Below are 25,835 nucleotides of genomic sequence, written 5' to 3'. Positions count from 1 at the left end.
GGAGCCCACTTGGGCCTGAACATACATCGACAAAGCTACGTAAGCTTTGTGTTTTTTAAATTGCTAATTATCAACCAGCAGAGTAGACTTTGGGATTCATAGACTTGAATTCCTAGACTTTGTCCTCAAAGTGCAGACTGCATGGCATGGAGGCGATCTGCTTAGTCATGAGGAAAGGGGGTGGCTGATGCAAGTCCACAAAGCATCACCTGCTAGTCCATTCCAGAAATGCACTGCCCAGTTCCTGAGGTAGTGCCTTATCCTCCCCTTTCCAAGCAGGGTATTTTCTCTACTTGCAGTGAAAGCTAGTGAAACTGCTAAGTAAGAACAGCTCTATTTAGAGAATAGGATACTGCCTAGAAGTTGAGGAGTTTTTTGCTGTAAATGTGGGGATTTATTACATATATACGTAACTTAGTTGTCATAATTTTGTAAGAATCATTTACTTTTGTAAGCATGAATCACTGGAATTTTAAATTTAATTCTTTGCATCAATTGCACCCCGATATTGTGTGTCCATGTGTAACTATTTGCATTCTCATGTCATAGATCATATAGTATTAAGGATAAGGGCAATTATTACATTTGAGTGAGTAACAAGATGGCCCCAATCTTGACTAGGCTGCTGGGTACTACTGCAACACAGGTAATTAAAAATATAGTTCGCATATCATGAATTTTAATTGGAGAATGATGTCATTGTTTAGTTCAATTCTATAGACTGGTTTATGAGAGGGCAAACAGGCCAAATAATGTAATGGAAGGTGTGGGTGGAGTGGGAGAAAAATGTGAACCTTATCAAATTGACTTTAGTTCTGCGAAAGTTTTCAGATATGAAGACTGAAAACCAGGCCTTGCTTTTTTTTTTTCCCCACTCTAAATTTAAAGTACAAGAGTCTACGATAGATTTACTTCTACTTTTGCCTTGTGAGAAGAGCTGACAACTTTCAAGTGACAGGCAGAAGAGAATTCCTCGTTGCGGTAGAAGACCTGATGCTGAAGTAGAAACTCAGTCTTTCCTAGGGTTGCCACGTGTATTTTCTCCTTATATATCTCCTTATACCTGCAAGATGTGGAGTATCCCAAGCCCCACTCACCACAGGTTCTAATACTGGGGTGACAATTTGCTCATCACCAGCATTTTCTACATTGTCACTGGAACCTGAAAGCAGGTACAACTGAGAAAAGATGGACTAGTCTACATTTAAAAAAAGCACGACTGAAAAAAAGCCCCAGACTTTCCTTTGTATAAAATAAAAAGGGGAGGGGGGAACAGACAAAAGAAACGTAAAAGCTTTACCATTTAATGTAGGAATCAATTTACATTTCATATTCCTGAGAATCAAAATATCTGGAGACAAATCTTATGGCTCTTTCATTTTTCATTCTGCCTTGGAAAAATCTCCATAGGGAAAAAGATGGGGGCAAGGAGGAGATTTTTTCCCCAAGTACTCTGTACTAGTTAAATCAAATCCTTGAGAACAGACCTCTTAATGGGAAACCCCAACTTCTGTTTGTGTCATGGGTGTGTAGGACTTGAGTACAACCATGTTCTCTTGCTTTGGACTGGTTCTAACTTCTTCTTTTGTTAGCTCACATAAAGTTATCTGACACATAAAGAACATTTGGCATAAAGTACCTGAAAAATAGATCCCTGCTGCTAAAAAAAATACATCATTATGGAAACGATTGGAACGATTAGGACTCATCATCTAATATCCTACATTTAATAAGCCTATCAGTGATTAAAGAAATAAACCAGTAGCAATAACTAATGGGAAGTATTGTATCCACGACTCCAAAAGAACCCAGCATGGAGACTTTATAATTGTATTATAATTTCTCTTGAGAAATAAACTGCACTGGAAACTGTTTTACTGCATGACTTTGGTGGCCATGGGAATAATCCTTGCGACAAAAGATTGTAAAAGAAATGCAGATTCTGAATATCAAATACAGGCACAATTAGGCTACAAAAATGCCCAGTAAATATATCCAGCTCCATTCTGAACAGATTATATGTAAAAAAAAAGGGTCTCAGAAATCAAGGTGAAACAACCAAGTGCCCTTTTCATTATTTAGTCCGGCTTTGTACAAGATAGAGTTTTTCTTCTACTTTTAAACTTTCCCTTGTTTTTACAATACATCTTTTCTCAAAATTCATTAGCCATTGCTATAAGCAGAAAATTTTACTGACAGTAATTGAAGCTCCACCTAAATTTATTTTATTGACTTAGAAATGGACTTATGGTTATGAAAAGAAGTTCACGATAGAGTCAGATTTAGAAGCAGTGTTGATAGTGGGTGTTTTTATAGGTACCATAAGGAAGGTTAAAAGGCATAGCTTCAGTATTTTTCAATTAAATTCTAATGTTTTGCCACCTTGTTTTGGTGAGAATTTTCTGAGAATTCATTATATGAAATATAAATGAGGAAAACAAGAATTATTTATATATTCTATGTTGTAATGGAAGTTTCATGGAATGCTGATGTTTAATATATTGTATTATCCAGGAATTTGACATTGAAGCATTTCTAAGAAACACACACTATCTTAAGGCTAATTACAAGTGTATAGTCTCTGAACCACTACCAGCTAGTGGAGTATTTTAAAAAACTGATGTCTAAGAACATCAAAATTCAAAACTTGCCTGTGTAAAATACCATTAAATTATATTTCTGATTAGTTATCAAAGTCCATGCCAACTGTTTTTTCAACTCTCTCTCCCCCTGACAAGTCCATGCTTATATTGTGCCATGTCTTAACGCACTGCTAACAGCAATTCCTTACAATCTCGTAATTAAATCTCTAAGCAATTTCTGCAGCAATTTTTTTTGTGACAGCCAAAGAGAATAATGATGTCAAACACATGACTTCATGCAACAAATTCTGATATTAATGAGAGCACAACATTTGCAACTTCTTTTCAAAGGAGAGGGCTGAGTATCGTATGTCAAAGTCACTTGGTGTACACTGGGAATTTTTAGTTAACTAGTAACAACTCATAGTAATCTTTTGAAAGGTAAATTACTTATTAAATTATAGACTAATTGGTACCAGAAAAAGAAAATTTTAATAGACATTTTTAAATGGAATCATGTGCCACATCAAAAGCTCATTCAGAGATGGGGTAGTGAGTCACAAATACAAGGTTATGTCAAAACCTAGAAGAATTATAGTTGATCCATCTGATTTAAAGGAACTTAGATTCCACAGTACATGAAGAAATTGATAATTTCCTGAGCTTTCAATCAGAATAAATACCAGCCTTACATCACTAATATTAATAAATGCATCCCTGTTAAGTCAGCATTGTATTCTCGTGTGTACACAGTGCCTCAAAGTTACAACACCACAGGAACTTGCACTCTCTAGCTGCAGAATACCCTGGAGAGAAATGACACCAGGAAGATTACAAAATGCTCCTGCGAACCTGAGGCATGCCATCAAGACACAATACATTTCAACATAGCATCTTAGCTGTTGCAGGCTCAGAAAGGCTCCCCGACTTTCTGCGATTGAGAAATTTAAAATAAATAAATAAGTAAAAGGCTGTTCATTCATTAAGAGCAGGAGCCAGGTGAGCCCAGCACTGCCCTGTGGGTGCCTGTCCCCGAGGTCGCGGAGCCGCATCAGCTCCCCCTGCCCGGGGGAATCCCCCCCGCAGCCCCCGAGCATCCTCCCCGGGAGCGCCCGCGCCGGCCCCGGTACAGCACCATGGACACAGCGCCCACGCTCCCGCGGGCAGGAGGCTCCGGCAGAGGCACCTGGAGGCAGCCGGGGGTGCTCCGGGCCCCGCATCGCGCTCCCCTCCCGCACCGCCCCGCGGGCTCCGCAGCGGCCCCGCCAGTCCCGCTCCCCCCGGGCCGGGCCGAGCGCCCCGTTCTCCTCCAGCTCCAGGAACAGCCTCGAACCCCGCCCCGCTCCCGCGGAGCCGCCGTCCAGCCCCGGCCCTCCGAGCATCCCCGGCGGGCCGGGGCTCCGCGCTCTGCCCGCCCCGAGCCCGGCAGCCCCCCGGCCCCTCGGCCCCTCACACCGCCCCCGCCCGCGGCTCCCTTAGCCCGGCGCTCTCCTCGCGCCCCCGCCGGCCCCTCACCTCGGGGGACGGTCCCCGCAGCCCGCACTGACCTGGCGCTGTCAAGTCTCAGCGGGAGAAACTGTTCCCTTCTAGTGGGATAAACTCCCCGGCTCGGCCCGTCCTCCCGGGCAGGGACCGCCTCCCCCGGCCGGCGCCGCCTCCCGCCGGCCCCCGGCGGGCGCTGGGGGGAGCGGAGCGGGCCGAGGGGCCGAGGGGGCGGCGGGCGGAGGGGACGCCCGGGGGCCGGGGAGATGGGAACGGGGGCGGCCGCGGCCACAGGGACGGGGACAAGCGGGGCAGCGGGTCCGTGAGGAGGAGAACGAGGGGGAGGAGGCGCCGCGGCTCCGTCCTCTCCCCTTCAGACCGTCCCTCCAGCCCAGCCAGTTCCCTCCGGGTCCGCGCCCGCCGAGCGGAATCACCTGCCTGTACCTGAGGGCAGAGCGCGGGCCCCGGAGTGGATCTGGAATTTGATCTCTGCTCCCTGTAATCTCCCGTAACTGAAAATTCAGTTTTTCCGCCTACTGACTGCTTTCTCTTTTGCCTTCCCATTCTCCAGCCTCCTCCTCTCTGCGCTGTGTAGTTGGCTTGGTCACCTCACGTCAGGCTGTGTCCTGCTGTGACAGGAGTAAAGGCTTTTCTGAAAAGGTTTTTAGCAGTAACAGAGGTAAATCAAATTCTTCTTTTCCCCTCACTTTTTTTTTTGAAAGCTAGAGATTATCTCTCCCCCCTTCTCCCCCCTCCAGGAATGCAGAGACAAGCGGTATAGGCTGTGTTCGGTACCTCTCCAGAAGCGGCAAGTCCCAACAAGCATGTCACCTCCTCTATCTCACTCTCCGATTCTTTTAAAAAGAAGCTAGATGAGGAAAAAAAAGCATAAAATCAACAAGTTTTAGAGAGTCATCCCGTAACTCAAGATGCCCCAGGATACAACAGTTTGCCTTTAAAACCTCTTGATCCCTTGGACATCACTGGAAGATTGAAGGATTCTAAATTTGCCTCATTATGGTTCTTAGTCATCAAGCATTTTGAAAGAGAGCCTGCATTTGCTTTATTATTTGTATACTGAAGGCAATTTATAGATTACAGTTGAACACGTCAAAATACCTGGACTACCTACAGATACTAACTTTGCCTGCAGCCTTTTGTTTATGAGAACAACCTTTCTGTCTGTAGAGGCTTGAAGCCTTGTGTTAATTTTTGAGAATTATCTGTCTATTTGTATAGGCTTGAGGTGTTACCTCTGCCTTAACAGATCAAGGAATTTTTTTTCAATTCATGCTTTTCCCCCCATCTGATTTTTTAGCCCTAGAAATGTGGAAATATTTTTTTGTAAGTGACTATTTTTTGTTTTGTTGTTTTTATTAATACCCTCATGCAGAATTATAAGCCAGGTACTGAAAATGAGTAAAACAAAACCTCAGAATTAACTCAAAATGTCATGGATGAACAAACAGGCAAATGTGGGTAAAATAATCTGAACATTAACAGAGGTTTTAAATATGTAAATTATTAATATTTCTAACCACATTACAGCAATATCTGTAAAGTTTCAATAGGAAGTTAAAAGGAGAAGGATCTTAGCTGGACGCTCCACAGAGTTCTGATTTACTCTGATGAGAACACAATAATACTGATCTCTGTGTGAACTGCTGGAGAATGTACCAATTGAGTTTAAATGTCTGGATAATCCCTCCCAAAAATCAAGGTTTTAACATGCAAATTTTTTAAAACTCCCTGAAACTGGAACCATTCCAAAAATTGGCAGGTATTGATGAACATCCAACTGTGACTGTGCACTCAGACTTTGAGTAGAGACTTTTAATCAGTGCAGAAGTGAAGCAGAAATACAAAGTTTCGATTTTAATTAAATTGCACGGATGAGACAGGCATATCTAACTCAGCCCAGGGAAATCAGCCAAACACAGCTTTCAGGAAAGTATTGCAAATACCGTATCATTTTAATTCTGTTCTTAGCATTATATTCTTCTTAGTAAGTCCATCCTTTGAACAGAACTCATAAAATATAAAGCAGAAACAGTAATGTTGACTTAGGTACAAGTTACTTAGATTTTATAAATATACGTTTTAACGGAGTGAGACAGGAAAGGAAAAAAGTTACTTAGTCTGATTTCCTGCTTAACGTAGATTTTTAGGTAGGATTTGGTACCTCATTAAATGTTTCTTTTAGACAGACAGCTAATCTTATTTTGAAGAATCAAGAGATGAAGAACCCATAAATTTTCTTTGGTAGTTAAAAGTATGTCTTATTTATAATTTGAATTAATCAGTTTTTCCTTAACAAAGAGTGGTTTTTTTCCACACATGAAACACAGAAAACCAATAATTTTTGTATTGGGAAAGAAATAGAATAGGCTACAAATAAATTATCTATTCTATAATTAATTTTGGTGTCTTTATACTGCAATGAAATGGTCATAATAAAGAAATTATCAGTTTCTCATAAACTTTTGTTTGCATTATTTGACTGCACAGTTCTTGATGATGCAGACTTTCTCCCTGACTTATCTGAGAGAATTCCTAAGTTTGGCTGGGACCTCTAAGTGTTATGAAACCAACTTGAAATATCAGGCTCAGGCCTTCCTGAACCATGGGCAATTCTTCCTGACATTCAAAGAGAAGCAGAAAAGAGCCTCTCAGCATCAGTTCTGGTTTTAAAATTAGATCATAATTTGTCTTCACAGAAGATCAATTATACTTTGTTTTTCTTATTGGATATAAAAGCATTAGTTAGTTCTTTTCATGCGAAAGAACTGTATTTTATACTAATTTTAATAATTCAGTTTTTAATAGTAGGTCTCTTTGAAGCATTTATTGCATGTAAAAAATATTATTTCTGCATACACTTATTACTGACTGACTGTACATTATTAATTTCAATTATTCAGAAAATTTGAAGCAGATTAAATTGAATCATATGGCAAAAATAATCTCACTGCAATGAGAAAGGGTGAAATCTTGTGGAATCTCAAGATGGACAGAGGTATTAGTAATGACCAAATAACCTCCCTTAAACAGTTTAATTTCTCTTTCCCATCTTAATGAATGAATTTCTGTGCAATGGTTTCTAAGGAATGCCAGGGAGGGTTTATGGTTAGAGCAATGAATATACCAGAGACTCTCTGTGATGCTGTGATTTGTATGATTGGCATGAAAAGGGTAGAAATCTTATAAGGATATAGAGGTGAAAGATTTATACCTCTTCCCCTCTCTGCAAATGTACAAGTTCCAACTTCTACTTAATTTTGGTATTTCCATTGTGTCTGTGCTTTCAGGCTCTGAGTGCATTACACAAGTTTAAAATCCCAAATCACACAGTGTATCCTGTCCCAGAATTTTGGATAGAAGGAAGAAGTAGCCAAACTTTTATCATCTGAAGGACAATCTCATACACTAACAGGGTGACCATAAATCTACCGGTCAGAAGAACAAGTTCTGCTTGTGGAAATTACCTTGGTTTAAAGTAATGGAGTTTAGGAAAGCTAAAAAACTACTGTATTGCTGCCTTTTCTAAAGTTACCCTGTGTACTTTCTCTTTTGTAATGTCATATTTTAATTCATATATCTGGTGTTCTTTTATTGATAAAAAGCATATCTTATTTGTCTTAGCATATCTTACCTCTCTCTGTCTTATTGACAGTTTTTGGTCTGGGAAGGCGTGTTTTTAAAAAGTAAGTCATAATATTCCACCACACTCCTATCTATCCTCTGCTTTCACATTCTGGATATAACATACTTCTACTTGAAGGAAATCAGAAGTTTTAACTGCTAAGAGTAGCATTTTCTACAGATCTATGGCAAAACCTAGAGAATAAACTGCACTTCTGATGGTAGACGACTCCCCCTTGGTACGATTCCAAGCTTTTTGGAGATCTCACTCCAGTATTTTATGCCGCGTTTCACACGCTGTGCCTCGGCTCCAGCAGCAGTGAGAGGACAAGGCATAATGCAGATTTTTCATAGATAACTGTAGAGCGGGTCAAAACAAGAACCCGCTACAAACGAGCCTCCTTTGCCTGAACTTTGAGGCTTAGATAAAAAGAGAACAAAATCCAAATCATGCCTGTTTAAAATTAAGTAAAACCAAGATCACACCAGGCTGCCTACCTCTAATTATAATGTTTTTTTCATGATCCTTATTCTCTCCCCAACTCTTGACTTTTCTGATTTCATCCTCTCTTGAAGAGAATAACTTCCACTCTAGGATGGTCTGGTTCTTCTCTAATTGCATATTATATTCGTATTCTGGTCCCATTCTGATCAAATGGGACCAAACTGCATATCACACACAGTTAGCAGGCAAAATAATACATAGGAATAAAGAGCTCAAGCATATACTGCTATCTGTCAGATTTGTTAATCCATCAGAAATTTATTTTGGAAGGAATCCTTTAAAGAAACTTAAAGTTTAAGGTCATTTTGAGTCTCATTTAAAAACAGTTTATCCTAAATTCTTGGGAGATTGTGTTAAAACGGATTTATGAATATAACTTGCTCAACCCCAGAAATTCAGATTTCTGCAATTACACATGCTTAGACATCTGAAATTAGTAGCTGATGCAACCAAGACTTGGCGTTGTGCTAATCTAAGATGGGAAGGAGGTGGCTGGTCTTGTGGTTAAAGCATGGGACTGGCTGCTGAGAGGTCTCGCTTCTATTCCTGGTTGTGTCACTGACTTCCTGTGGGTCACTAAGTCACTTAGCTCTGTCTCATTTTACTCATATAAAAAATAGGAATAATACTTACATTGCTAAAGCACTGTGCGACTGAAGTCATCGATGTCTATACAATTATTTTATGCTCATAAAAGGATTTTGTGTATAATTGTATCAGCAGATCACAACCCAAATCCCTAATTTATTTCCTTTCGTGTAATTTGCTTATTTTCTCACACAAGAATTCACCGATTTCAGTAAAGACTAAAAACTCAGAAGTGCAAATTTTAACTTCCAGCATTTAGAGAACTTTGCTTCCAGGTTCTAATTAAACATTTGTTCATGAAGAGAATTGAGTTTTCTTTGTAAGAGTGTGAGAAAGGTAGTTTTGTGCTATTTACTCCCTCATAATTGTTAAAAAATAATTAATACTCCCCCTCCCATTGTTTCTTTTGGAGAACTGTGTGAAGATCTCTTGGTACTTCCATTTCCTATAACCTTTGTCCCGCTTTATAGTTTTTATACATTGTTGTGATGGAATCAATTTGAGCCACTATTTTTAAAATCCCTGGTTTTTACATATTTTACCCGAATCTCCAGGGTGCTCAGATAGACATAGGAAATACTGCTGGTCTGTTAAAGGATGATTCTGTAGAAAAACTGTTTACACTGCAGCTACTACATCCCAGCAACTCCTGGTATATTCCTTGCCTTAAGTATTAGTTCTCAGGATTTCTGTCACAGTGGCATGGATCTCATGGCCATGGTACCACAGCTTTTATTTCTATTGCAGAGAGGTTTTAAATCAATATGGCTCTTTCAAATGTCTTGCAAATTAGGTTTATGTACTTAGATGCTTACACGCATTTTAAATACTTTGTAATTATTTAGGACAGATGTAGATAGTAAAGACTGAGAGAGAATTAGATGACATTCAGACTATCCTATGGATTTAATTATAATGGCTTAAATACATTCATTAATCTTTAGAACCAATAGATTGAGTGGCTTTTGATAACAAGACCAAAAACTGAAAAAGCAGTTCTTTGATTGTCTTCGTAATTGGTATATATTATTATAAAGCTAACTCTTCTAAAATCATGTCATTTTTAGTCATGTTAGTTTTGAAAGAATCACCAGGAGTGACATAACAATAAGGTGGGAGCATCCTTTTCTTACATCTCACAAGTTGTACTGCAGAGGCTTCTTTTCCCGTGGATGTTGTTAGTAGGTCCAACCAAATACACACCAAACTCTGCCTTCTGACTTCCACACAGGCAGTGCTGGGAGACTCCTGACAGCAGCACAGTGAAAACGTGCATCAAGAGTTGTGCTATCAGGGCATAATATTTTCCAGTGTTGCTTTGTGTAAATGTACACAGATGCTAAACTCAGATGAGAGTTTTTACTGCGTAAGCAATACCTGCTTACTCTGAGATTAAATCTTCATCATAAAACGTGCTGCCAACACACAGGGAATTTTGCTGGGCAGAGAAGCAGTGACTTTAATCCTTGCTGATCCTTGAATTTTGTTTTGTAGAAGAGCAAGAAAGTAAAATATGCCAGGCAATGCAGTTCGAAATAGCTATTATATTAAAGTCATCGCATTTTGTTCATGCAAATAGTTCTGTTGCTTTGTCCGCTGCTCTTCTGAACTGACTCTTGTTAGTCTTTCAAATAAATCATTATTTTCATTTAAGATCTTAAGGCACTTAAAAAATAAAGTTAATAACTGGTTGTTAGTCTGTGCTAACCATTAGAGGATGCCAGGTAACTTTAGCAGTGAATCAGGAGCTATTTTGGGAGAAAAATATTACAATAATTTGCAGGAAATAACCTTTTTGTTCCAAAACAGCTGTCATTGAACACTATTATATCTACAACAATTAAAATTATCTTTGGTAACTTTTAGCATTTGGCACTGCTCCATTATTGTTCAGTTAAATATTTTTCAAGTATGTTAGGACTTCTGCCCACTGTGTGCTTGAAACCCTTCATTATCAATAGAGAAGCTCTCGTTTTTGTCACATTGGAGTCTCTCAGGGCAGGACGTGTGATATCTTCTGCCAGGGTGCTTTGCCACTCTGTAGAATGGCAACAGGACTTCTCCTGAGCACTGAGGGCTCGGTATTGGCATGATAAAATTTACCTTTTCATACAAAGTGTTGAACGCCAGAAAAAAAAATTAATAAAAAAAATCTACTGGCTAACATATAAAATGAATTAGGAAACGTGCAAACATCCTGGTGAGTTTAAATAGCTGGTTGGATCAGAAATGGAGGAAAAATAACACTGGGTCAGGAACAAAACACAAAGCAGCCAGAAACTTTGTATTTCTAATTTAGGTTATAAATACTCACTGCTAAAAAATTCATTGTTACAAAATGTAGTTGATTAATAAAGGGCAGATTTGGGGGGGGGGGTTGGTTGATGGCTTTAATATGCTTCAAATACTAATTAAAAATATTTCCACATTGCTGAGGCTTTTTATTTCCTCAGATTGTAACTAGGTGACATGCAACTAACATTTTTTGTGCTTTTCAGAATGATCTCTATTATTTATATTGTAATAGCACTTGTGATTCCTGTCTATGGCTTTGAGTGCTCAGCATTATCAGAGCAGAACTGAAAGAGCTCTTCAAAGATTCTATTTTACATATGCTACTTATGGTAATATTTTATTAATAGGCTATTTGCATACAAAAGAATGTTTACTTGTATTTCCATCAGTGTAAGTTAATATAGAAGCACCTTCAATGTGACATGTATCAGATGCCATCAAACTTATTTTTCTACATAAGATTTTACTCTATGAACTTCATTATTAGTATTTTCTTACCCTCTGTATTGTTGTGGTAGCAAAATAATGCAATCTTGGGAATATACAGAAGACATTGTGTTGATTTGTGATATTTGAGTTTATATATAGTCATAAATAATAAAATGTAGCAGTTTAGTACATTGTGGACTAGAACCTGGCAACCCACTGTTGTTTCAGTGAACTAAAGTAAATTTAATATAAACTCTCCTACTTTTATTTGAAAATTTCAGAGAGTTGAGCCTGATCACTCCTTTATGTGTTTGTTGGTCTCTGTGGACCTTTCATTGTTCTGTGTACAGTTCTTTGGTCCAGCAGTTGAACCTGAAGCCAAAGCTGTTGAACCAAAGTATAAAAATTAGAGGTAGAATGGTAGAACAGAAAATATGATTAAATTGTGAAATTATAATTGAAATTTGTATTTCATTTATTTCTTCTCAGATAGGCATAGTTACAAAGTATCCACATATAAAAACCTCTTTGTGTTGAGTGCAACCCATTGCTGATTTTTTTTGCTCTAAATAGGAATTATGGATTATTCAACTTATACATCACTGAAAAGATAGATTTTTTTAAGGATAACGTACAGATAAAAAAGTGTATCAGAAAGGAGGATTTTCTTATTGCAGCCCCTCTTCTTAGAGCGTAACAGTTCAAACTAGGCCACAACTGAAGTCACTTTTTCAGTAGCAGCTGGTTTTCCATAATTTGTTGTTTTTCTGTAATAATTTACACCTCTTCAAATGAGCACAGAGTGAGCAAAACATTACTTTAAATATGAATGAGAAAATTTTGCAGCTATTTCTTCCAGGTAGACCACAGAAGTTACAACTCACTGGGGAGTAGCTCTGCTCTTTCACTGCTAGAAACAGATGGAATGTTACTGAGGGAAGAGGGAAGTGGCAACACAGAAGATTTTGGGGAAAAAAGGTCTGTTTATAGACCATGACTTGGACAGCTTTGTTCTTCAAGGACATTTTTTCAGGCAGCATAGAACAACAAATCCAGGTCACAGTGGTGTATAATGGAGTGAAAACATAACAACAAATGCCCAAGATGTGAAAAGCAAAGTTTCAAATTTACCATTCCATACTGTGATGCAGAGGAGGAGTTTTCGTTGTGATTGGGAGAAATAAAAGATAGTAAAATCACTTTTGTCTCTAGACATATGTCCAGAAGATTACTAAAAACTGGAAAAAATATTACTGGTTTTAAGAATTTAGCCTATTCCTTGGAGTGAAGTTATTAAACCTGCTAATCTTAGCTCAGAACAAGGAAAAGACTCAGGGTAACTGCTCTCACATGGAGCAGCATGCTCCTTCCATTCTGTATTTTCTGGTTCTGGTGTCCTGCTTACTCATCACACAGCTCCAGGTTCATTTAGTCTGCAGTTCTTTATTCATGAGTGTACCTTTTTTAATTTATTTTATTTATTTATTTTTTTTTGTTGGAAAAAACCTCAGCTCCATCGATACAGGTTTTTGCCTCAGTTTTTTTTGTTATGTGAAGTTCCCATTTTTTATATTATATGATGTGATCTTGCACAGTCTGATCCATTTACCAGCTCAGGTTTTTGAACACTCTCAAACATTTCTTTAAGTTAATGTTTATATTTTTGAGAAACAATTCCGGTAAAAATATGTGTATTTCTACTACTGGCATTTTTTTTAAACAGACAGCTGTATATCTTATTTCCCAGGGACATTAATTTTGTTCTCTAACTCTCTGAAACCACTTAAATTGTGAAAATAAAAATTGATTTCTAGTAGAAGGGGGGAAATTAGGAATGTGGAACAGAAAATTAGCCAACCTGCTCTGAGATCTTGGGGGTATGACAGCAAAGCCAACTGCTAAATTCACATCTTTTTAGAATGATTACCTAAATATTCATGTTTCTTGAAGATCTGGTAAAGTTATATGTAAGAGCATATTTGAGCATTCCTTCGGAAGTCTATAAACCACTTTACAGGTATTTCTTCCTCTTGAGTATTGCTGACTTCCAGCTACACTTTCACTTCACACTTTCACACTGCACTACTTTTCTATATCCCAATTATTTATTACCCTTAAGCTTCAATAATAACCACTGAGCTGATGCTGAAGCTCTTCCGAATGATCATTTAAATAGATGACAATACTTCCCCATAACTAATTTCAAATTAAAATATGACTCAATCCATAATAAAAGTAGAGAGTCACCCTGCACATAAGCCAGTCTTCTAAAATCCCTTTTAAGTGAGAAAGGACTAAAATGTTTTTTTAGTATCTTTGACTTGCTCAACCATCTTCTTTTAACTGTTGGGCTTCAGCTGGAGGAACATCATCAGTCTGCCCACGCCCCCAAGCTTTTACAAATCATTCCTTTGCCCTTCTGTTTCCATTGGAAAGGCAGCCCCTGCTCTCTCTGGATGCACTGGGGGGTCTGTGCTGCTGTCAGAGCTGTGCTCACATGTGACTGCCCCAGGAACAGGGGGGGTGCCTGGTGCCACCTGAATTAGCATCTCCTTTGCTGTGCCGTGACACGGAGTTTCACCCACCATCCAAAAAATACAGGAGTGCCTTGGGATTCCTAAGGCACGGCTGGGATCCCAGGGGTCTATGGGAGAGGGGGAACAGGGCAAGGAGGGGAGCCTTCTAATGGAGGTGATGAACTGTGTGCATGGCGGGGGTGGGGTCACACACCGGAGGAAAAGAAGCCTTTCTGAGGTTTCCTGTAGCGAGGAGTAGATTTTCTGTGTTCTTCTGACCTCATTATTGCATTAACTGAAACACTGTCTTGGTTTTCTCTTTGTGCTCAAGGAAGCAAGGATCTAGGAGGGCTTTTTGATCTCTCCTGGGTACTTTGCAGCAAGGATTCCAGGTGTACCCCTCAAAACACAAAACAACAAAGGGCATTAACAAGAACCATTTGTCTCTTTCTCCTGCCTGTTCTGTCTCTGCTGTTTCAATTAGACACCTTTTCTGTTCTTAACATTGTGAAATGCTGCTAAAAGGGATTACAGACTAACACAAACCAGTTAAAAAAAATACTTTCTTAAACTAGAAGCGTATGCTTATTACGTAGGGTACAACACTAACAAGAACAAAAATCCCAAACATTAAACCAAAAGTAAAGTAACTGTCAGAATAATGGTCAAAAAGGCTTTCCAGAGTCTTTAGACTGATTCACATAGTAAAAACATTAAGCAAAGTCAAAATTAAATTTAAGAAGGGCTTAATTTAAACTTTCTAGGTCTGCATTCTACTTGTATTTAAACAGAGATCTCTTAAGTTTCAAACTGCCCTCAGTAAAGCCTGAACTTTGAGTCCTAGAGACATCTACATACATGCTGCAGGTTTGCTTGAGCTGAGGGAAATGAATCTCTTTGAGTTCTGGATCTTTATGCCCTGCCTGAAGGGTGTGTCCTGTGAATATCCCATTTCTCTTAGTAAGCAACTGGCCAATCTAACACTGGAAAATGAAGTTCAGAGGAATAAGTCCCCTAAAAAATGAGGAGACCAGTTGGTTGAAGGATAGTTACGCTGGCCAGCATGGTTTCAGAAAAGCCAGACTGAGGATGGGGAAAGCTCTCTTCTGGAGAGGACCTCTCCAAGACGTGTGTGCTTCCAGGTTTATTTCCAACAAACCAAGTGCCTCTCAGACCACTCACATCAGACCTTTTGGAGAATAGTTTTTTTCAGCTGTAGAATGTCTAGTTTGTTTTTTAGTGTTTGTTTGGTTGATTTTTTTGTTATTGTTTTCTTTTCTGGTGTGAATTTTTTTTTAAGTCTGCTTTGAGCTTTCTAAAAAAGAACTGCATTTCTTTCATATGTGATGTCGTGTAACCTATGATTAGAAAAACTGGCATTAGTGAGACACGTTGAAAAGAAACATAGACCTGACTTACCTACTACATGTTCCCTTAGGTGAACGTCTTTCACTGGTAGTTTACAGGCAGAAATGTTAAACATTAAAAATCTGCTCAATTGTGTACAAGATTCTTAGAGGAGATAAATGACCCTGTAATAACTTGAACTCCTAAAGCAGATGTTAATTAGGCTGTGGGTAATTTTTAAAGCATTGCCATGGCAATAGTTTCCAGAATGTTCTCTGCTCAGAGCAGAGTTTGGGAAATTCCTTTTACAAAGGAATTGTAAGTTATTCCTGGAATATAAGTTAGCAAAGACGTTTCCATAAATTATTATTTTTTAATGTTATTTTAGCTCTTTAAACTAGTGAGGTGATTCGACCTGTTTATGGACTTCCTTAAAGGATAGAGGTGAAGAATAGAGCTGCATTTTGATTTGATACAAAAGGTGAAGAAATTTTCTGTGTCACCAAAGGTCCTTCTCTGTCATTTTTAAAAGCAGCATTGTAGTACTGGCACATAATCCCACACATGCTAACACACGTCCACTGCCACTACCATGGCAGAACTTTCATGGAGTTATTTGTGTGTGTCAATGACTGCAGGAATCACAACTTCAACTTATGTCTGACAGTAAGACCAGCAGAATTTAGTCTCTTGCTCTTTTTCTCATAACTTTGGGTAGGCTCTGAGAGGGTGCTTTGCCCCAGCTCTTTGTTTTGGTTAGGGGTGCACAGTCCATCATGAAAAACAGACATTCATGACCTGAACAACAACAAGAAGGTTGTCTCCAGCTTTGCTTCCTGACTCAGAAATGCTGTTTCAGACTCCTATGCAACTAGAGTTGTCTGGATGAAAACTAGTAAGGAGACAGAAATATCCATTTCTACGAAAACCCAAACCATGCTTCTTGTGCAGAAAAAAAGGGCCTTCAAAGTGGAAACTGTGAGTGGCAACTTTTGCTTGGACTTCTAAGCACATGGTCCCCAACCCATGAGAGTGAAGAAGGTGCTAGAAAGTGGCAAACTCATGAGGTGAGAGAAGCAGTTTCTATAAAGATATTCAGTTCCAAAAGATGTTCTTTGTGTTAATTTGTGCCTGAAAATGACCCTCAACCTTTCCTCCTTATGGACATCTTTTCCCTGACCCTTCTCCCTTTCTGTGGACCCTGAGGTGCTCTTTTATCTTTTCTCCCTGGATAACTGTGTGCCAAGGATTTCTCTGCTGGTGGCTCATGATGAACTGTTAAGACTGAGAAAAGGTCCTGACATCTTTCTGCACAGAAACTTCACGTTGTCAGAAAGGTTTTGAGGGATGTGGGAATTTATTTTGGCTGTGTGTGCCAGAATGGCTTTACAGACATGGAAAGCAGCTTCTTTGTGTTTGATTTCAACACCACCACAGAATCCAATTGACAGTGATATAGGAAGTGATGGGATATTAGTAAAAACAGGTAATGTTTTCTGAATTACATAGCAGTTTAAATGGGTTTCTACGTTGCAAGGGCCATTGGAGGACTATTGATACAATTTAAGTGTGTGGGAAGCTGCACTGGAAGAAAGCAAGGACAATTTACAGCCTTGTTATGACCTGAAAACATCAGGGACTTGGACTGACCCATAGAAGGTAAAGGGTGAAGGTCAATTGATTGAGATTAAATCAGATAATAGCCTTTTCTGTCTGTAACATCCCCAATACCTTTCTTTATGTGCCTGAATGCTGAAGATTGGTGGCATCAAGCAATTATTTTCCTTCATCTGGAGTTGCTTGGATGCACTCTTTCTACTGTGCTAAGTAATCAGTAAAATCCTTGTAATCTTTCTCTTAACATTAGATTTATCATCTGGTGTTTCTTCCCCTGCACATTTCCTTTATTCCTTCCATAATCTAGAAGAAAGCACATCACTATCTCCATAGCTGTTCTCAGTATTTTATTCCCTATGCAACGCTACTTCTGCATTACAGTTTATTTCTGAGAAATTCCATATTTAATCTCCACTTCCTAAATGTTTAGATTTACCACTTTCTGGTTCTTATCTAGTTTTATATAAATGTGAACCATTTGGCGTGTCTGACATGACATATTCTGCCAAACAGCAAAGAAACTAATTGAAATACTCTGAGTATTTCATTTTCAACCCATGGGCCAAATTCTCAGTTGTCATCAGCTCCGTTGTCATAATCACGGAACTCCACAACAGTACGTGGAAATCTGCTGACACAAATGGAGGCTACAGCCCACTATCTGTGATTGTTGTTTAGTTGCCTGATGGAGAGGAAATTTTTTGTACATCCTGATGCTGTTTTCTCCAGCAACGTGGCTTCTTAGTAATTGCCACCTTTGTCCTCCTCATAACAGAATGTACTATATTGAGAAGCCGAGATGAACTGTTGTACCATCCAGCACTGAATGGGGCAGCGGTCACATCCACTCTTGGCAAATAGTTTCAGCCTTGGATCCTGTTTCTTGTATCCTGATGCTGAAAGTTCTGTTTACTACAGTTTTCACAATAGCCTTTGAGAACGAGGACTCCGAGAACACAATAGTGCACCTCCAAAAGAGTTGCCAAGAGGGAAAAAAAATAGACTTCCTTCTTTGGCAGTGGTAGAATATAGGTAAGGTTGCACAGCACTCCTTGCCAGCAAGGGGGGCATAACAACACTTTTTGACTCTGATCACTCCAATGAAGTTTCATTTGAGAAAATGCATTTTTCTTGGACAAGGGGAACCTAGAATGACTTTAGTTGTTAAAGAAGACTGTATAGAGAGGGGAAAGAAGGATAGCATTCAAACATTTAAGGAGAAGGAAAACTATGGATGTCTCAATTATCAACCTGCCATACACCATAGGTAGCAAGAAATGCCATTTAAAATTGAGGGTGCCATGAATGCCTATGAAAAATATGAGGACATCTTGTTCATAGGCAGTGTATCACACTGCTTATTTACCAGCAATGAGAGAAATTCTAGTATGAGAAATAAACTGTGATACCATGAATACCCATGAGACGTTTCTGGAAGTGTAGGAACAGCCAGAGAATGAACCAGAATTTACAGGACTATCTCTCATCAGAGGAGCCGCTTGATCTGGTTCCCAAGAATTCTTTTCTTGTATGGGAGAGGAACAGAGGGATTGAGGTAAGAAGCAAGGAGGATGTCCATGCTACTTTTTTCTCATTTTCCCTGGAAAGTGGAGAAAGAATGGCATACCTGCCACAGAGCTTGAGCCTGGAGACCACCCGTAACTCCTTTTAGAAGCAACAGGTCAGAGATAAAGGCCTGGGAATACTCTTTGGTTTATACTGGAAGGGAGAGTGTATCAGGAAAGGGATAAAATCTAAATGAGGATACTTTACTTGGAAAGGGAAACAGAGGAGCCAAATGTATAACAAAGAAAGAAATAGGAAGAGAAAACAGAAGAGTAGAGAAACTTCAGCTTCTGGATAATTGGTCATTAAGATTTCCCTGTATCTGGTACAGATTTTAGCAGTATGGGTGTTGATTCTGGGTCAGTTAACAAAACAAGAACCGTGGTCTTATAAATCAGGCAATAGACTGAGTGTGGCTGTTGTGCATGTATGAGACCTTTTTCATTTTTTTGTCAATTATGATGTTGGTTTTATTCATCTTCAGCAGCATTTACAACAGAATTAGTCAGACTCGCACTCAGCTCAAAAGACATGTTTTTTAAATTAAGCTGCAGTCAAAGAACAAATGAATTGAAATAACAGGGAAAAGTGTTTCATAAAACTTTGAAAAGTTCAGTAAAGGCCCAAACTTATAAATTCTAGAGGTCCAATGAAACCCCTTGTACTCATTTTTTTCCTCATCTCAGCTACCCTGTGAGGGACTGTAATGCCACTGCTTTAATTCCCAGTGCCTTTGGAATAGGACAGGGCTTGTGACTTAAATCATAATCTCACCTTCTTTATTCCGAACTTCTAATGTCTGTAACCACACCGAGGGTGCTGGGAACTATGACAACATGAGGGGAGTGTAGGTGAGGCACAGAGGGGTCACCCCTGGGGCAGGTGTGCCCTGGTGAGGCACAGGGGGAGACTTTTGTACATTGTCCTGGCCAGATGCAGGGATTGCTCTGGGGAAGGGGAGGATGAGAGAACGAGCGTGGGTGGAACGCGGGAATTCACTCTGGTTGGCTGAGGGTTCTGCTCGAAGGAGAAATATGCTGACTTTAGTATGTATGTGATAAATGTGTTTTAAGAATAGCAGTGATTTCTTAATCCAGTTTTGCAAGTACAAACAATTGCAATGCCTTGTAAAATAGTTGCTTGGATTCCATAGTCCCAATGTAACAAAGATCAAACTGCTTTTCAGCCCGTGATGATCAATTTTACTCCTGTTTGAAGGAGGAGGGGAAGGAATACCAGAGTTTGAAATCAAATATTTTTATCTTAATTACCTTATATGAACTTTTGGGAAAAAATATTAGAGATGCATCCTACTATTTTGTTCTTTTAAGCACTGGTGGCTTTAAACACAGTTGCTGTTTTGTGCTGCAAATTCCAAATGAGCTTTCTGATGCCCCACTGTATATTGAAATACAGATGGTGAGCATTTTAGCTCTTCAGGACAGAGCAAACCAGTGTCTTCTTTAGACTTTCTACTACACTTTCTGGGATTTGCTGGACTACACTGGTCTTTTTAAGACGTGTGGGAAATCAAAAATTTTTATTGCTGTATGTATGCAGCTAGAGTTTGGTTTTAAAAAGGATAGGAAAACATAAAATGACGTTTAAGCTCTATATGCCCAAAAGAACCCAAATCTGGATCTGCAGTTAGAATACAAAGTGTGCATTACTGAGGTACTCTCTGTTTAAGCCCAGTCCCTAATGAGCAGTGCTGTAGTGGCATCTGAAAACACACAGAGAATAAATCAGCCCAATGTGTCACTGTTGGCAGGAGTATTTTTGTGTGTTTATAAGATAATCCCAGAACTGTTCTAGCATATGTGGTCTGAATTTTCTTGCATCCCAAGGGTGAGTTATTCCCCTAACAAGACTCAGTGCTGAAGGTGTATATCCTTTTAAAGCAGGGATTACAGAATCTATGTAGAAAACTACAGAGTAAAAGTCTACAAAAATGTGTTTTGTTTCTTTTAGCTGGGATGCTCTAATGGGATCAGTTGAACTGCAATTGTAACTCTCCTATAGGTAGCGTAGCCAAGATCTGTTTCAGAGCCCACAGATGGAAAAAACCCAAATCCTGTTTCTCTTTTTCTGTTCCCTTGTTTCCCTCCCATCTCCCCGTTGTCAACCGGGGGAATTGGCACTGAGGTTGTGTGTGTGTGCACTTGGGTTGGGGCCTGAGGAACAACCCCAAAAGCCTCCTTCCTGCAGCTGCAATAAAGAAGAAAGTATACTTAGCCAAAGAACTTCACGTGACATTTTTAATTTTTAATTGTAGGGATACTTTTTCTTTTATTTCTTTTTTTTTTTTTTTTTTTTTTTGATTTCTGTCTAAGGTCTTCCCTTTACAGAAGGCTTTTTGAACGTGCAGTCGTGTTCAAAAGGATTTTTTTATCGAAGGTAAAACACAGTGCATGATTCGGCAGCATTTTTGTAAGTCATTCAGGTATTTATAGCCCGCTCTCTCTCTGTCACTCATTATTTTCTCTTTTTGCAAACCCCGTTCATGTGGTTTCTCACTGTCTGGACGCGGCATTGGGGCTCCAGCGGGATCGGCGGCATCCCGGGGGGGATCGGCGGCATCCCGGGGGGGATCGGCGGCATCCCGGGGGGGATCGGGATGGATGCGGGATCGAGCCGGGATGGCGCCACCGCCCCCTGCTGGGCGCCAAGGGAACGGTGGGAATGCTGGAGCGGTGGGAATGCTGGAGCGGTGGGAATGCGGGAGCGGTGGGAATGCGGGAGCGGTGGGAATGCTGGAGCGGTGGGAATGCGGGAGCGGTGGGAATGCGGGAGCGGTGGGAATGCTGGAGCGGTGGGAATGCGGGAGCGGTGGGAATGCTGGCCCTTCCCGGCAAAACACCGCGGGACGGTCCTTCCTCCTCGCTGATCCAGGGAATAATTCACGGCACACCAGCTCCTCCTTCCAAGCTGATGAACGGCTTCGGTTTCCAGTGTGAAAACTGGACTAACTAAATAAATTTAACAGCAGTGGCTCTGTGGTATTCTGAGGAAACTGTATTTCAAAACTGAAAGAGAATTGAAGGCTGCCTCACCGAGACTTGTTCCGTGTACCCACAGTGCTGATCTTCTAAAAAGCGTCTATTTGGCCTTTTCTTTAATATTTTGCGTTTTGCCATAATAACAAACAGCTGCTCTAACAGACAATACAAGTTCAAATTCAAAACATAGGCGTAAAGGTGTAAAACTCTTACAAATAGTCACAAATGAATTTCCTGCTTCACAAAATCAATAAGATTGATCTCGGTGTTTGCATCACACAGAAATGGTAATGGATGTTTGCTGACGTTGGTGGAGCCGGGTGTGGCAGCAGTTGTTGAGCTGGTGGAATGCCCCAGAATTTGGTGATTAATGTAAAGGCAAGGAGCTTCTCCCACAGAACGATGGAGTAACAGCAGCTCAGCCAACGGTGTCATGACTGAAACAGTCGCTGGGTGACAAATCAGGAATTCTGCACACAAGCAGTGCTGTTTTCAGGATCTCTGGGCATTGCAGAAGGGATAAGATAGTAGACAAGTTAATGAATGTATCTACTAATCCTCTTTTTGCTTTTGTTTTTGATAATATTGTAATTGAGTATTTTTACAGAAATTTTCACGGTGAGTTTTGCTTTCCAATTTTGTGGTAATTATATTAATATCAGGAAGCCTACAGCCAAAGGACAGCTACAGAGTATCTCCAGAGTACCAGCAGCAGGCTTGGAAAATCCATTCTAACCAAGTTTGCTGCAGAGAAGAGAGAGGGTGGGCCTTCTATGCTGAAGTGAGTTTTTGGCATATGTTTTCTGTACACTGTCACAAAAGTTGATGTGCTCAGAGTAAGAAAGCACAGGTGCAATCAGATATGAATTACGTATATTGTGTGCATTGGGAGGCAAAAGGCTGATGTGAACTGTCTTTCCTCTTGGTAATTGAAAAGCAAGTCTTTGGAGTAAGATGTACAGAACTGGTAAAAGGACATACATAAGGCTAAAAAATGTTTCTTTGCTCAGAGAGCATACTGAATTTTTAATTTTTTTATTTTATTATTATATATAAATAATATCAAATATAGAAATATTAAACATACAGAATATTAAATATAATAGATAATGATGGCATTAATAATAGAATATTATAGAGTTGATATTCTATATTAATTAATATATTAAATTATATGAAATATTAAATATATAAGTGATTTTTTTTTTATTTACTCTTGGGAAAATCCTCTTCCTCCCCCAGAAGCCTTGCTAACACTTGGGCCCCCATGCTGTTCTCTAGATGGAGGATGCCACACAGGGACCTGGTGCAAGTGCAATTCCCTAAGGGCTCTGCCAGGGAACAGCTCACCTCCTGCACAGCTCACCTCCTGCACTCCAGCGTTCTCCTTGGAAGGGCCCTGCAGGCTCTCACCTGCTGCTGCCCAACGTTTGGTCCCCGAGGTTTCTGTCTTTCACAAGGGAACAAGAACATCAGTGTTCTGGAATGCTGCTCATCCCAGTGCCACTTTTCCTGTAAGGCAGTATAACTGCTCCGAGCTGGCAGTTACCTTGCTTTGCAGGATTTTTTGGTAAAACAACTCTTTTGAGAAGATAGCTGATGTCTTGGACAGAAAAGAGGCTCCTGGGTTTTTCTAAGTAGGATGTTTCAACCACTCTTTAGTCCCAAAATTTTCATTGGTGTCTTGGAAACTGTGGAACATAGTGTTTGCATTTGGGGAAGGTGTTTCCTCCATTAGGTATATACTGACACACAGAGTAACCCACCCTTCCATTTGTTTAAAATATGAGTGATCCTTGTGCTGGGTAGCAATCAATTTTGCAACATTATGGCCTTTTCTAGCTTGGATCCTCCTTATAGAACACAAGATTTTTAGCCTTCATTGATACTAAAGTAAGTGTAATTGGCTTGTAAATGCATTGGACTCCTTTTGGTGTGGATTTCATGAACAGACAATGCTTACCTTAGCAGCAGATTGGATGCCAATATTTCAGAGAGAAAACAGTCCAAAGCCCGCTCTGTTCCAAAAAAGTGACCGACTCCTACAAAAGTGATAAATTAATTAAATTATTGTAAAACAACTTTCAACGTTGGTGCAGAAAGATCAGCTAAATAAGCAGAAAACCATTTGGTCTTTTGTGTGTGTGTCAGAAGCTCAGTGACTTTGGGTTTTGATCAGTTGTGCTGTTAAATCACTTTGGATGCTGATTCAAAAGGGCATGTTGCTGAAAACCACAGCTGGCATTAAGATAGTTTTCTAGATTAGATGATGAATTTTTCAGAAGTATATTGTGCAAACTGGGCATGAAAGTTACTCTCGACTTCATCATTATTTCATCGCCTTTTTCAGACTCACTGAACTCGAAGCAAAGGAAACGGCAGACTTCAAAAATTGTTTTAAAGTTCCTCCTAAACTTCACGAATATGACCTAGAATATGCAAGTTCTTATTTTGGGAGAATGAACAGACTTTCTGGAACAGGGTACAATATGTGACAATGATTGATTGGTTTAAATGAATGCTTTTTTCCTTGTCTGTGTCAATTTTATTCCCATATGTTTGTAATTGTTCAGGAGTTTTCAGAGTCCTGTTCTAAGAACAAGGCTAACTGGAAATGTAGCTTTTAGTTTTTTCCAGTTCTTGAGGACCACTGTTTAAACATTACACAGCCCAAAGGAAATGTCTGGTCTATCACTCTGTGATGATGAAATTTAGCTAAGGTCTGGTGATATATTGTTGAAGTATGCACAGACTGTTATTGCTTCCTGCCAGTGGTCAAGGAAGTGATTTAAACATTAGAAAGCAGGGACAGAATGGAAAGTAGGGTATGATGGGCTCAGTTTTAGTCAGAGGGGGCTGCAGTTCTGAGAGCAGAGGTGCCAAGCTGAGCTGATGCTGAGTGGTGAGACAGAAACGTAGATAAAGGTGCAGGTATGAACTACCTGCAGTTGGATGTTGACTCTGGTACTCAGTGACAGACCAAACAACAGCAGTCTCCAAAAACAACTATAAATGTTCCTGAATCTACTATTTCCCATACAAACTGGTTGATTCTGTGAAGACTTAATACAAATATCCAGGTGGGTTCACTCAGTTTTCACAAGTCTTTCTGGTGAGGAAAGAAACAGAACCATTCACCTTCCACAAGTAACTGGCACGGCTACAATCCTGTTTCAGAGGAAATTCTGGCAACCCTGCCACAGTAACTTTAACTCAAACTTAAAGTAACAGGTGCAAACTCCTTGCTTAGGGGGAAGAAGAGAAAGACCCCAAGAACTGTCCAGCTGGGTCCACCCAATGGTCAGTATAATTCAGTATTCCATCTCTGACTAATGGCAATATGAGAGGATGTCAAGAAAAACATATTTTATGTAGTCAAATTTGATAACCACGGTACTTTGGTGTAGTACCCAAAATAGAGAGTCCCGATTAATGAGAATTTCCTGAAATGTTCTACTTTTCTCTTTGGAATTCTACAGAATGGAGAAAATTCTGGTTTGGAAGGCCAAAATAATAATTAAAAAAAAAAAAAGCTAATTAGTCATCAGAATTACCAGGAATGTTTGCTCTCACAATTAAATTTTAATTCCAAATTAGAATTTCCTGTGCTGTGTGTTGTACTAACTTGCAGCAATGAGCTGGTAACTCACAGGGGAACAGCTGCTGAGCCCTGGAAACAAATTTCTTGGTGCTGCTGCAGAGAAAGCACAGGAATTGTGATGGGATCAGTGGGATCATGGGGCTCAACACCTGCAACCTGTTGCTGAGAAGTGAAACGTGCCCATTTTGCCTGTTTTGTGTCTTTTTAAGAGAAAGTGTCAGTGAAGGTTTCCCATCTTCCAACCGGAAAGCAAATGGAAACACATTCCTCTGGATTGCTGAGTCACCCGGACACCCCAGCCAAAAGCTGATGCAATTCTCCTTTTATCACCGGAAGATCTCTGGGTAATCACAGACACACCTCTTGTTTCAATAGCTTTGCTGAAGGACTCCCGATTCCTCAGACCTAACCCAGCGTGTACAAATCACATTCTTGTTTTCTAATCCCAATCTCTAAGAATGAAGGTTTAAAATTTGAATGACAGATATCTAAGGAAATTTCTGTCTCTTACCATGGAACTCTAAGGTGACTTGTGCATAGAAATTCAGGGCAAAAGCACTTCTAAGAACGGAACACTATCCTAATATTTTGATGTGCATGTCGACTTTCAACACTAGTTGAAAGTCTTTATTGTGGCAAACAGCACAAAATTATCTATTTTTAATT

At 39.8% G+C, this 25,835-nt stretch overlaps 1 protein-coding gene across 2 annotated transcripts in view; it reads right to left on the bottom strand.

Annotated features, from left to right (window-relative positions):
* Positions 1 to 4,238, bottom strand: part of PPARG (peroxisome proliferator activated receptor gamma) — a 56,728-nt gene extending 52,490 nt beyond the window's left edge. The window contains exon 1 of one of the 2 annotated variants that reach the window (XM_027748524.2): positions 4,130 to 4,238. The gene's annotated coding sequence lies outside the window, so the exon portion shown is untranslated. Of the gene's footprint in view, positions 1 to 4,097 lie in introns of both variants that reach the window. The other variant, XM_027748525.2, reaches the window with a different exon arrangement.
* Between the last annotated feature and the right edge of the window lie 21,597 nt (positions 4,239 to 25,835).

This window comes from Pipra filicauda, unplaced genomic scaffold, assembly GCF_003945595.2.
Source record: "Pipra filicauda isolate LSUMZ 115617 unplaced genomic scaffold, ASM394559v2 scaffold309_size868695_pilon, whole genome shotgun sequence".
Classification (NCBI taxonomy): domain Eukaryota; kingdom Metazoa; phylum Chordata; class Aves; order Passeriformes; family Pipridae; genus Pipra; species Pipra filicauda.
The sequence above is the reverse complement of the archived record's forward strand: the minus strand, read 5'-3'. Positions and strand labels throughout refer to the sequence as shown.